This window comes from Aedes albopictus, chromosome 3, assembly GCF_035046485.1.
Source record: "Aedes albopictus strain Foshan chromosome 3, AalbF5, whole genome shotgun sequence".
NCBI lineage: Eukaryota > Metazoa > Arthropoda > Insecta > Diptera > Culicidae > Aedes > Aedes albopictus.
Window position 1 is genome coordinate 417,664,505 of NC_085138.1, and position 13,460 is coordinate 417,677,964.

Genomic DNA, 13,460 nt, shown 5'->3' on the forward strand with positions numbered 1-13,460 from the left:
ATTGGCTGCACTTTTCTCTTTTTTCTTTTGGGAATTTGTACCATATACTCTTGATCTTTGAAGTAACAAAACTCACGATCAAAACATAAAAAAAACAAAGTTTTTCGATCGAAAAATTGGGATGTACAAAATTAAAGATTTTCTCATAAAAATATCTTTAATCAAAAATAGGCATAAATTTTCTGTAAAGTTTCCTAATCTTTTCTAAAAAAATGTTTGAATGATTTCTGGAGGGAATTCTGGAGAATTTTCAGCAATACAAATAGGTTTAAATGTCTAAATATCATGGAAGGATTATGCAGAATACTAATGAATCAATTCGATTTCAGGTATTCCGCTAAGAATAAACTACGAATTTTCTGAAAAAAATACGATAGAAAAATAGTAGAGCATCATGTATACAATAATGATAAGTTTTTGGTGACATTACTGCAAAAAAATGCCGTAGTAAAAATGGTAAAATCTTTGAAAATTTTACAAAATCAAAAAAAAATCATTGAGGAATGCTGGGAAAAAAACTATAAAAGTTCATGTAGAACTCATAATGAAATTATTGGAGAATTTTCTTCGCTAAGTTTTGTATAATTATGAAGAAATTTCTAAAATAATTACTAATTACTAATAAAATTCTTGAGAAAAGTCCACAAGAATTCGTCAAGGAATTCTTTGTGAAATTTTGTGTGTACTTTTACAGAAATTTCGGCTTTCCTATGCAATTTCAAATGAATTTTGGATAAAAGCATATCGTAATGTTGTTGGGATTTTTGAATGCAAAAATCTTGAAGATATTCCGGTTGTTGTTTTAAAAGGATGTGTTGAATGAACTTGTCTTCTTTTCTGGGCATTGATGGAATCAAATTCAGTGAAAAAAACCTGAAGGTAATCTTGATGATAGTTCTAATTTTCATTGAGAAACTCCTGAACAAACTAATAGAAAAGTGTTTAAAAAATATGAGTTTATAAATTTATAGAAAAACATTTCAAGATTTCAAAAATAAACGCCTGATTCGTGGAGTTTCATGGAGAAATTTGTTCATTGAATTTGAAAAGAAGTTCAAAAAGAAAATAATGGATAAATCTTTTTAAAACAAAACTGCAGAAATTTTGAAAGAAATGCCCGCAGATGTTTTGAAAGTATTCTCAAAGAAATTTACGAACGATTTTCTGAATCAATTACCTTTTTCAGCAGAATTGAGATACCTATTTCTATATTCTGAATCTGCACGCCAAACTGGGTTAAAATCCAAATTAAGGTATACCTGGGCAAGTTGAAACAGGTGAGGCAAGATGAAACAGCGAGTTAACATGATGTTATCCAATGATGGGAAACAACTTGAATACCATAAAACTTAGTTTTTGATTCAAACAATCTTTTGGCGGAACACAAAGTTTCACATTACATAGAAATCTATTTCAAAACTTCGTGTTTCATCTTGCCCCACCCGTTCAACTTGCCCCGGTGTACCTTATCATGAAGTTTGATGCCCAGGGCCATTATGGCTCAGAAAAAGTTGCTCTTTCGTATGAAAATAAAAAAATCAATATATTTTACAAAATTTAGAAATCCAATTCCTACGAATATTTCTGGATAAGTTTCAAAAACCATAACTGAAGAAATATCCTTAAAATGAATGAAAATGAATCTAAAAATGTCAAAAACTCCTGTTCGCATTTCTCCTATAACACAGCCTTTTTTATGGGGAAACACTAACCACGCATCTGACGATATTCTCAAAAAAAAAAAAATCTAAACATTTTTGGTGGACTAGACTTGAAGAAATTGGAAAATTTCTTTGTGAAATTCCTGAATAAATTCATGTGGATATTTCACCGAAAATTCCTAATAGAATTTCATCAGTAAAAATTCCACCATGAGCCCTTGGTAAATTGTTTAGATGAATTCTAAATATATCTGTAAATATTTCCAGAATAACTGAAGGACAGTTCAATAACTCCCAGAAATATTTCAGATGGTACTCGCGCACAAGACTCCTAACCAAATAATTCGGAAGCTATCCCCGAAAATAAAAACAATCAGGAGATGTTTAAGAATGAATTCTTGCAGAAGCTCCAATCTTCATTTCCAGAGACAGATTTGTAGTTTTTTTTTTCTGGCGAAATTCTTCAATGAATTTCAGAAGAAAGAATTTTCAAAAGATATTTTTGGAAAAAAATCCCTAAATAAATCTTCGTAGAATTTATGGGGAGATTTATGTTTGAAATTCCACGAGAAATACTTAAAGTAACTGTAGATGTACTTTTTTTTTGACAATTTCGTGTTTAATTTCTAGGTGAATGTATGCGAAATTCCAAAATTACAGGAATTCGTAGGAAAATACTTGAGAAATTCACATAGAATGGAAATTATTTAAAAGAATTTTTGTTACAAACTAGAGGCCCTGCAAGGGATACTCTGAAGATAGTTCAAGACAACTCTCGGGCGAAAATTCAAGAGAAAGATTTCTATTAAATTTTTAAGAAAAAAAAATAAACAGAGCTCCTGATGAAATTATTGAAGTTATTACGAAAGAAGACTGACTCCTGTAGTAATCCGAGAATTAGTTTTTTTTCCATAAAAAATCTGGAGAAAATCTTGAAAATATTTACTTTGAAGTTTACTGAAGATCTATCTAAATTCCTAAAGACAGTTCTGCTACCGATATTTTTATTTTTTTTTCTGATGAAATTCCTGAAAAAATTTCTTACGATTTTTGCAGAAACTCTTGAACGAACCCTTTAAACACACTTTGGAGTTTTTTTTAGCAAATACTTGGAACAAACCTTGAAGGAGGTCCTGAATCTCTGGAGGCACTTCAAGGGGTACTGCTGGAGATAGTTCTACAGAACTCACTGGCGAAACTTCTGGAGAAAGATTCCTATTAAATTATCAAGAAAAAATTTCGAAAGAGCTCCTGATGAAATGAAGTGTAGAATAAGCATTTAAGTTAAAATACACGGTAATAAAAACAAAAAAAAATCCTGATGAAATTTTTGAAGTTATTCCGATAAAATACTAAGAGACTCCTGTAGAAATCCGAGAATAAGTTTTATTTTTCATAAAATTTGCTGAAGATCAATTGAAAATCTGTTTCAGAAATTCCTAAAGACATTTTTGCTACTGAATTTTTTGATTTTTTTCTGGTGAAATTCCTGAAGAAATTTCTAACGATTTTTTGCAGAAACTTTCAGAACGAACCCTTTAAACACTCTTTGGAGTTTTGTTTGCAAATACTTGGAATAAATCTTGATGGAGGTCCTGAAATACTTTCTGACGGAGTTCTTGGATGAATTCCAGGAAATATTGCTGAAATAATTTCTGCTGAATTTATTGAAGAGATTTAATAAGAACGGCTGGTTAAAATCCTGGAGAATTTTTAGAGAATTTAAAACGCATAAATTTCGAAGTAAATTTTGTGGAAATTTCTAGCTATATATTAGTATTTCTTGAGAGATTTTTTTTTTATCTGTATTAACGAGATTTTTAGCCCTAGGCTAGTTCATCTCGGGACCCACGCTTTACTTCTCTTCCGAAGTAAGAACTCACATTTTGCGAGTTTGTCGGGAGTGGGATTCGATCCCAGGTCCTCGGCGTGATAGTCAAGTGTTCTAACCATCACACCAGGTCCGCTCCACAACTTTTGAGAAGCTCTTTGAAGAATTTGAAATACAATATTCGCAGTATATCCTTGAACGTTTCCTAAAGATGCTCTTTGAGTCTTCTGTGTTACTTTGGAGAGTTGAGTGGAATTGTCATTGGAGAAACTTGAAGATATATTCGTAGAAAATATTCAAAACTATTTCCAGTGGAATTTCTGAAAATATTTTAATAGGATTTTCTTATGGTTTGTTTGTATTTCAAATTTTGGAAGATATTTTGAACGAATAACTTCGGTACAAACTCTTTTATAAATTTCTAGACAAATTCATCGCGGAATTATTGGATTTTTTTTGAGAAAATTCCTATAGGAATATTTTTTTTATCTAAAAAAATATTGAATTTCTTGAGACATTCTATTTTGAAACTTTTCTATTTTTTTATGTTAAATTGTCCCTGTAAAAAATCCTGAAATAGTCTCTTCATGGTGTCATAGGAAATTTTCTAAAGCATTTACTGCAGCAATACTGAAGAAACTCTTACAGAAAATTCAAGAGGTTGAGTTGGGAAGGTTCCTAAGTAAGATCTCGGCGTTATCACTGGACTTTTTTTAAGGAATCCTGTTAAAATTTTATCGATGTTATCCCACAGATTTACAGAAATATTTCTTTATTATTTGTTCTAAATATATATAAATATAAGTTTTTGTAAGAACATCAAAACAAATGCATTTTAAATTTTCTGAAAGAATCTTTGTGACATAAGGTAGAGGCCTCTCCAGATTCTTTAGCGAAATTTTTAAGAAATTCTCAGTCTTTAAGAGATATTCCTAGTGGAGTTCCTTGTGAAACTTAAGAGTTCTCTCTTATTATTTTGGGAAAAATCTTTAAGAATAGACGAATTTTCTTGAGCTTATTTGGGAGGAAATGTTTGAAAATTTTGAAAAAACTTGAACGAACTTCTTATAGTAATTCCCCGAAAAAAATATTGATATATTTCTGGGGAAATGCCTTGTCAAGTTCCCAAAAATAGCTCCCAAAGGTATTGATGTAATAATTTATACACATTTAAAGTGACCGGAAAAAATCCACCAAAAAGTGGTTATGTACGGTTTTAATCAAAACAACGTACAGTAATGATAAACTACATCTTTAAATAAATACACACACTCAGTTGAGCTCGGCTAATTTTCATTCTTTTGCCGAGATCCGCACAGCCGAGCGCTCGGCAATCGCAATTTAACTGAGATATCAGCAAAAAGTCAAGTTTATTCATAGCAGCACCCATGGGTGCCGCTATCATCAAACATTAAACGTCAAGCGTTTAACCGAGATCTCAGCAAATGAACTTTAACCGAGATCCGCACAGCCGATCTCGGCATTCTGTTTTAAGTGTGCAGTACATTCGTTTTAGGGGGCATCCATTTAGTACGTCATGCTAAAAATGGGAATTTTCAACCCCCCCTCCCCCCTTCGTACGGGTTTTTCCTATACCTAATACATTGCTTGTCACACTTTTCAGAACCCCCCCTCCCCCCTCTAAGCGTGACGTACTTTATGGATGCCCCCTTACATTACTTTAGTAATCTGCGTTGAGAAATGTTTGGTTTTGGGGAAATACTGTGGTTTCTGATAATATTCATTTATCTGTCCAACGGTCAGACTAACTGTACCACAGAGAATATTTCAAGCCATAGAACGATTTTAAGGTTTATATTTTTCTAAAAATATTCAACACCCTGACATCGAGGAGAAAGATGAAAGCGTGTACCTCCTTTACCAAACGTTTTCAGATGACGGTAGTTATATGTTTGTACATATAAAATGGCGGTATGTACGGTGATTTCTAGAAAAGATTGAATAATAAGAATTGATTAGTTAAACATATATCTGAAGGATTTTTTGAAAAACTTGATTAACTTGAAAAGGAATTCTAGAATTTATTTTTAAAGGCATATGGATGAGTTCTTAGAGAGTTTGGAAAACAATCTTACAGCAATTCCAGGAGAAATTCCTAGAGACAATTTTGTCTAAGTAGGTCAATTTCTTGGTGAAATTCATGAAAAATTTCGGGGATTCCTGCGCTGTGTTTTTCTGCAGGTGTTACTAGAGCGACTTGGAAGCATTTGAGTTACATTCGAAGACATTATTTTAAATTCCTTAAAGATATATCAGACTCACTTTCTGGAGAAAGAGTCATTTTTTTTATGAAGAAATTCTTGCTCGGGTTCCTATAGGCCTATAAAGGCCTTTTAGTATACCGAAAATTTTTTTTGATAAGTTCACGAATGAAATCACTGGAAAAAATCCTTAAAGATTCCTTGGTAAAATATCAGAAATTGATAAGTATTTTTTTTGGAATATTTCTTGAAGAATTGCTGGAGAAATTTGGTAAAAGTATTGCTGGCGAAATTCATTAAGTATTTTTTTGTAAGAGTTCATGGAAAAAAATTTGGAGAAATTTCCGGAGACATGAAATGATTAAAATAGTTCTTGCTAAAAATTTTCAAGCAATAAGTATTAAATTTTCCAGAATATCCTTGGAGATTCAAAAACAAAATTCTCAATTTATACTGGAGAAATACTGAAGAGGAATTGCAAAAGATATTTCCTGAATTATATCCAAATGAACTTCGATAGGCCTTGTTGGGGAAGTTCGTCAAAAAATTCAAGGAAAAAAAATTATGAAATTTATGTAGAGAAATTGTTTGAAATTCTTCTGTTGAGATGATCGAAAATTCTGAAAAAAATTCGACTGATTGATTGATTTGTCTTTATTTCAGAGACTTTCAGCCCTTGGCTAGTCTCTTCTAAAAAAAAATCGAGATTTTCCCATTAACAGCTTTATAACCATAAAGAGATGGTTTCTAAATTACATTTCTTTTGAAAGATTGCTTCAGGAATTCCTGAAATATTTTTTTTTTCAAAAAAGGTTCCAATGGAAATAACTTAGTTATTTCCAAAGGGAATTCAAAGCTTTCTCGAGATATTCCTAGAGGGTATGCTTGTAAAAATCCTGAATGAACTCTTGAAAACAGTAGAATACATAGACATGAACGAACTTTTCTGTAGACTATCTTAAATCTTAATTTAAGAATCTTAGATCTTAATTTAAGAATCTTAAAATTATGGAAATATTTTCCAAAACATTCCTTGAAAATGTGCCAAAAGCTTAAAAATTAAATTCTTAAATTAAAAGAGAGGTGTCTGTGGAAATTAAAAAAGAAATTACCTGCAGAATTTTCTAAAATTTCTGAAAAAAAATCCTCATGATTTTTTTTGGGAGAAATCCAAAACGAGCTCTGAGTGTAGAATTAGCATCTAAGTTAAAATACACATAAATAAAAACTGAAAAAAAGAGCTCTCGGAACAATTTCTGAAGATTTCAATCGAACCCTATTAAACAATTAAAGGAAATCCTTTGAGAGATTCCTCAATTTGCTTCTACAGACTTAATTGATTCCATCAGCTCCTGGTGAGAAACCTAGAAGAGTTTATTCCAGAACTATGGGTGAAATTTCTGGAAAAGTTCAAGGGAAATACTTGTTTGAATTTCGGAAAAAAAAAGTTGTGAAGATGTTTGAAAAAATCCTTAATTTGTTACTAAAGAAATTCCCAAAATATGTTGTAAATGTCTGCACGCGAGAGTTTGTGGACGAATTTCTTTGAAAAATTCCTGAAGGAAGTTTCATAGTAATAGAAATTCTTCGATGAATTTCAAAGGATACTTTCATAGTAATTGTTTTGTATTATCTCGGAAATCGAAAGATTTTGAAAATTATCTTAAAATCAATATGTTAATATATTGTCAATCGAATTCTTTGATTCAACATCTGAAGAAAATCATATTAAAAAATATTTTTGGTGAGATTGCCCATGGAGTTATGGGGCATATTCTCAAATTAATTTGTTAAAAAATTCCTGGAAAAATTCTCAAAAAAAGCTTTCAAGAATATTTTTATGAATTTTGTTTTTGTTTTTTTTTTGCGTATAACTAAGGGATTGGCTAAGGGGATAATTAGCGAAACTCCTGGATTATTTCCTTATGAATGACCTTCTTAATCACCTACATACATTTATCTGGAGGATTTTTATGAAAAATCGTATGAACTTTCCTGAAGGATTGTTGGTAGGAATTCCTTGGGGTGTTTCCTTAGAAAAAATCGCCAAATTATTTCTGTTGGAAGTTGTGAAGAAATTTAAAGAAAATTTGCTGGGAAAATTTCTGGATGTATCATTGATAAACAAATTTATGTAGAAATTTCTGAAAATTTCTGAAAAAAAAAATCCAAAATCAGAGAGTTTCTGTAACAACTTGTAGCAGAATCTTTGGTTGAATTTCAAAAGGAATCGAATAACTTTTTGGACATTACTCAAAGCATGAACAGATAAGTTATTGAAATGATTTCTTGATATTATCACAAAAACTTCTAAAGAAATTCCATAAAAATGTCTGTATTGATTCTTGCAGGATTCCTAGAGCAATCCTAAAGCTTGTTTTGGAGAATTTCCTAGATGGATTTCTGAAGGTATTTCCAGTGGAGTTTCAAGTAAATATTTTGTTAGCTCTTGCCAAAAATAAATTTTAGAAAAAAAATCTTAGGACTCTTCTCTAAAGATTCCCTGATGTAATTTGTATGTATGTAATCAATATGAATTTCCGACAAGTTTCTAGGTTAATTCATGGAAAAAAGGTATTGTGAAATTTCTGAAAAAGGATCCAGGGAAATTTATGACTTAAAAAAAAAACCCTGTGTAAATAAGGAGGTATCTGGAAGATGTTTAAAACAATATATGCGCATGTGGAAAAAAAGGCTTGATCACATTTCTCATAAAATACAAAGTTTTGAATCCATATAAATTCGGCATTTCAGACTGACTCCCCTAATCCCTTTCACGTCACCGCTCAAACACGCACTTGCCATTGTGCAAATACAAGCACCTTAAGACCGAGGGCAAGCAAGACAATAAAACTGCTTGTTAGTGGTCCTCTGACCCCCCGACTGAAGTATCATTCAATAGAAAAGTCCGGTGAACTTTGACTCCAGGGGCAGCGAACAGTAAGAATCAAAGATCATACCCAGCAGTTCCTATCCGGCCAGTAAGCAGGCCAGTCATTCGGTCGTAAATTCAGTTCGATAAAGATGTCACTGGAATTCCGATGTGACAGACGTACCCTCGCCATACTAGGTGAAATTGGGTGGGGGTAGGAGTATCGAGAGGAACGGGTACGGTGGTGACCATAAATAATACGAAATTTATCACTGTCAGCTTAAATTTCACCGGCGAGCTGTAAGCTCCGACTTCACGTCATTCTCTTGCCAAAAAAGTGGTTCACTTCCAGAGGATTTGGGAGAGAATTGTGAGGGCTTTTGTGGCGGTCGACAGCGGGGCCCGGTTTTATTGCCGCTCTGTTGCAGTAACACGAGACACGAGACGTTCGAGTCGGAGAGATCCTTAGGAGCAAAAACAATGCTTCTCTCGACCTAGGAAGGACGTCAGTGTCTGTGGGTCGGTCGAAGAAGAAGGGAGGACAACTTGAGCAGCTGGGAGGACGTATGTCCTTTTCTTCGATGTTCTCCACATTCAGTTCAGTTCTTTTGTTTTCTTAAAATCGACTTTCAATGCTACTGGCTGGTGCAGTAGGTCGGTGAAAAAGGGCAGCTGCCAAGTACGGGCAGCTTTAGTCGTCGCCTTTGTTGAATTAAGTTAGGTACCTAACCTGGTTGGCTTGGGGCGATGGCTGATGCTGAGGGATGAGACAGGATGAAGCTGGGAAAGCTCCTTTCAGATAGAAACTGGGGTATTCTTTCTTGTAGACAATTGAGAGCAGATAGTAAAGAAAATTGGAAAGGAACAAGTGCAGACTTGTTCGTTTTGATCAAATGTTGTTAGATAATTCATAACTGACACAATTAACACTCTGTTGCTGAGTGCTGTTATGCAAGTGAGGCTTGCCTATGAGAATGACTATTGTTCACATAAGAAAAATGTATACCTAAGAGCATTAAGTTACATATGAAAAATCCACTTCACCTTTACGAGTGCCTTTTGGAGTATGTTGGTTTCATACCTGAAAAGAAAGAGAGAAAAATAAGTAATTTCACGTACCATACTGAATAACAACATTATGTTTTTGGGTTTCAATCTCATTGCTGCACAAATATTTGCAAAACCTGAATAAGTCAACTGTTTATTACTAGTTGCCAAAAAAACAAATGTTTGAAATGTTTGAAAAAAAGTTTAAACTGTACCGGGAGTTCTTAAAACAATCTGGATACTGAATTGGGATTTTTTTAGAAGGTTGGAAAGGTCTTCTGTACCTTTTTTGTATTCTAGAAACGTAGAGCTAGTTTCGAGAGAGAGAACTTCGTAGAGAACTCGTTTTCCAAAAGAATATCGGAAAGAAATTCCCGCAGAGTTTTCCTTTGCAATACTTATTGGAAGTTTTTTAAATGTATTATTTATAATCTCTGAATACATCGAGGATGAACGAGCCTCGGGCTGAATTTCCCCATAACAAAGAGCTAATAATAATAATCTGAATACATTCTGGGTAAACTACATTTATTCATACACTAGCTGGAGTAAACTGTTTTGAAGATTTGATCATAATCTATGAGAAAACTAACGGCATATCTGTAAGAATCTCGAGGAGGATTCTTGCAAAAAGTGAAATCAGAGACCTTGGAAAAAATTCCACTACAGAGAAACATCCAGCTTTGGAGAAATGCTTCAAAAATCATGTACAGACTTTAAGCACATCCTGAAGAAATGTTTGTGGTATTAAAAAAATCTGTAGGCATTGCTTAACATGTTCGATAAAAAAAAAACATGTTTTGGAGAAATTCAAGAAAGAATTGTTGCAAAAATCCCTGGAGATGGTTCAGACTATTCAGGAAGTAATTTCCTAAAAAAACCTAAAATAACTCCTGGGCAAATACATTAAGGCAACTTTCAGAGAAACTTGTGGAAAATATAGTGTGGGAACTCCTTACAAAAATCGTGAGCTTGAGATTTTTTTTTATAAAATTTGAAAATTTCCTAGGACATTCTTGGAAGTTTCTATCAGTTGATAAATCCTATTCTAGTGAAATGTCTGGAGGAGTGTTGATTAAAATATTAGGTGAATTCCAGCAGGATATTTTCTTGGAAAAACAGTCGAAGAAATTTTTAAGCGAAATTTCAAACAACATTCTCGAAAAAAATTAGGGAGAAATTACTGCACAAATTTGCGGAGATGCTAGTAATTCATAGTTTTTTTTTTGCAGTACTGAAGCTTGGCTTGGCAGTGCCACATCCTTGAGGCAATTTAAAAAAAAACATCAGTGGACAATGCCCAATGCATTTTTGAAGGCATTTCATAATGGGATATTCAATCACCCCCAGCAAATGCTCCTGGAAGATATCCTTCAGAAATTCCAGAAGTGGTTTCTAAAACAAATACTGCAGAAATATCAAAAGAAATTCCTTTAGAAATGCTTGGTGTAATTTTCTGAGAAATTTAAGAAAAATATATTGCAGACATTTCTAAACTTATTCATGATAAAACTGGTTGAGAAATTCTTCAAGAAATTCTGAAAATTCTGCAAAAAATTGCCCTAGAAACTTTGGAAGAAATTTTGTGAAAAAAAAACTCTTGAATAAAAATAAAATTTTAAAAAATTATTGGAAGAAAATCTTGGAGTAATCGTCGATGCAAATACAATATCAGATTGAAAAAGAAAGAAAAAAAATAGAGAAACGCCTGAAGGAGTATTTTATGGTTAAAGGCTTTAAGTTTGAAAAGTAATGTCATGAGAATATCTATAATTTCTAGAGAAAGTATAGCGGAAATTTTTTGACAAAAAATATTACTAAATGTTGCAAGAGATAAATTTTAGGAATTGTTGAACGAAAAAAATGCGGGAACACTTCTACAGTACATTTTTGTAAGAATGCATGGTGGAGTTTAAATGTTAGTTGTGGACCAAAGTTTTCTTTTGCTTTTTTTAGCAATTTATAACCTTAATGGATTGTCTCAAGAAAAAATTAATCTTGTACCAACAGTTCGAACCCGCAAAATATCCTCTATGATTGAGTGTTATCAGTTTTGTACCTTTTAATTCTGCCCTCTATTGCTTATCGTTTAACAAAAATGTGTATTTCAACTGCTACTTGCAGTTTCCCTTTTTTATGCTAAGAATAAGAAATGTTCTTCAGTACATTGTTCCTGTAAAATACGCATTTGAAAATATGTCTACTAAGTTGCACGAAAGGGCAGGGTTTTGCTATGCCTTAAATATTTAACACATTACTTGCAGAATTTTCACAAACTATCCATTCCCCTTCAAGAATTGCGTACTTTATGGATGACACCTTATTTGCAGAAAAAAACTTTACATTTGTAAAAAAAAAGTTCTCAAGAATCGTCGATGAATGCCCTGGAAATATTTGTGGAGGATTTCTCGGCGAACCCCTGGTGGAATTTTTTTTTTAACAAATTTTAGAATTAGAGAAATTTTCGAAGAATTTCATTGAAAAATTCTGAAGAAATTTTTGAAATCCAGAGAAACGTGAAGAAAGAAAACCTGGGTTATTTCCTGAAGAAATTACTTCAGTATATTTTAAGGGAATTTTTCGAATATGTAATTCTTAAAAGTATACATACATTTGTAAAGTAACTGCTGAAAAGCTCACATCAGAAAATCGACTGCCATTCTCATTTAAAACTATTTATATTCATTTCTTCTGGAAGTTTCTCTGAGATTTCTTCAGTTATTCCTTCCGTTCCGATATTCTTCCTGAAGCTCCCGTTTGGATTTTTTTGTAAATTCCATTTGAGACTCCTTCTGATATTTCCTTTAGGATTTCTCCTGGAGGTCATCCTGAGAGTCCTCAAGAAGTACTTCTTTGGATTTATCCTGAACGGCTTTCTTCTAATATACCTCCTTCTGTATTTTTTTTTCTAGCTATCAGCTACTTCTCATTGGTATTCCTGAAAGGTTCTTAAGCGTCCCCAATACATTTTTCTGCTTAAATCACTAGTTAAAAAAAAAACACTTCACTTTTTCAAACATGAAAAATAAAAAAAAACTAGAAAATGGCGAGCAAATTTCCCAGAAGGAACTTGTTGAATAATCCCAAAAGAAACATCATACAGAACGTGTAGAGATATTCCAGAATTAATTTCTAAAGCGAAAAATTCCAAATGGAATTCCTTGAGGAAAGGCCAAGGCAAATCCAGGAAAGAACTTCATGAAGCATGTTCAATAAGCTGCGGCTTATTTTTCAAAAGTTGTTGAAACTTTGAATTCGTAAGATCTTTGCGATTAAAATGACATAAAAAAAAGAAAAACGTCTGAGTTTGAGCCAAAAATATTGAATTAAGAGGTGGCGCAATCGCCTCCAAGTTAAAAACGTTCATAAAAAAGTTAAGAATAATAAAAAAGTGATTTCATTTAAAGTGCCATAACCTTTTTAAACTTCAACCGATTTTCAATCTTTTTTCATGAATCTCCCACAATTAATTTTCGAATAAATTTGTAGAACATTATTTTTTTCAAAGTCACGCAAAATATGAATTTTCAAAGAATTCATTTATTTTTTCTTCTTTTAACTTAAATTAAATAACTTTGAGACCCGATAACTTGTAAACCGCTTGACCAATATCTTTTAGCGTGCTTTTATATATCTCAATATTTCTGACTCAAACTTATAGATTTCTCTTTTTATGTCATTTAAATCTAGATGAGCTTACGAATTCAAGGTTTCAACACTTTTTCAAAAATAATTTATTATTATTAGTTTTATTTACGAGACTTTCAGCCCTAGGCTGATTCACCTCGGATTTCAAAAATAAGCTACAGCCTAATGTTGATGAATCT

The 13,460-nt window shown here is 32.5% G+C and overlaps 1 protein-coding gene across 1 annotated transcript in view; it reads right to left on the reverse strand.

Annotated features, from left to right (window-relative positions):
• Positions 1-13,460, reverse strand: part of LOC109403142 (protein O-mannosyl-transferase Tmtc3) — an 804,586-nt gene that overhangs the window by 245,839 nt on the left and 545,287 nt on the right. The window lies entirely within an intron of this gene.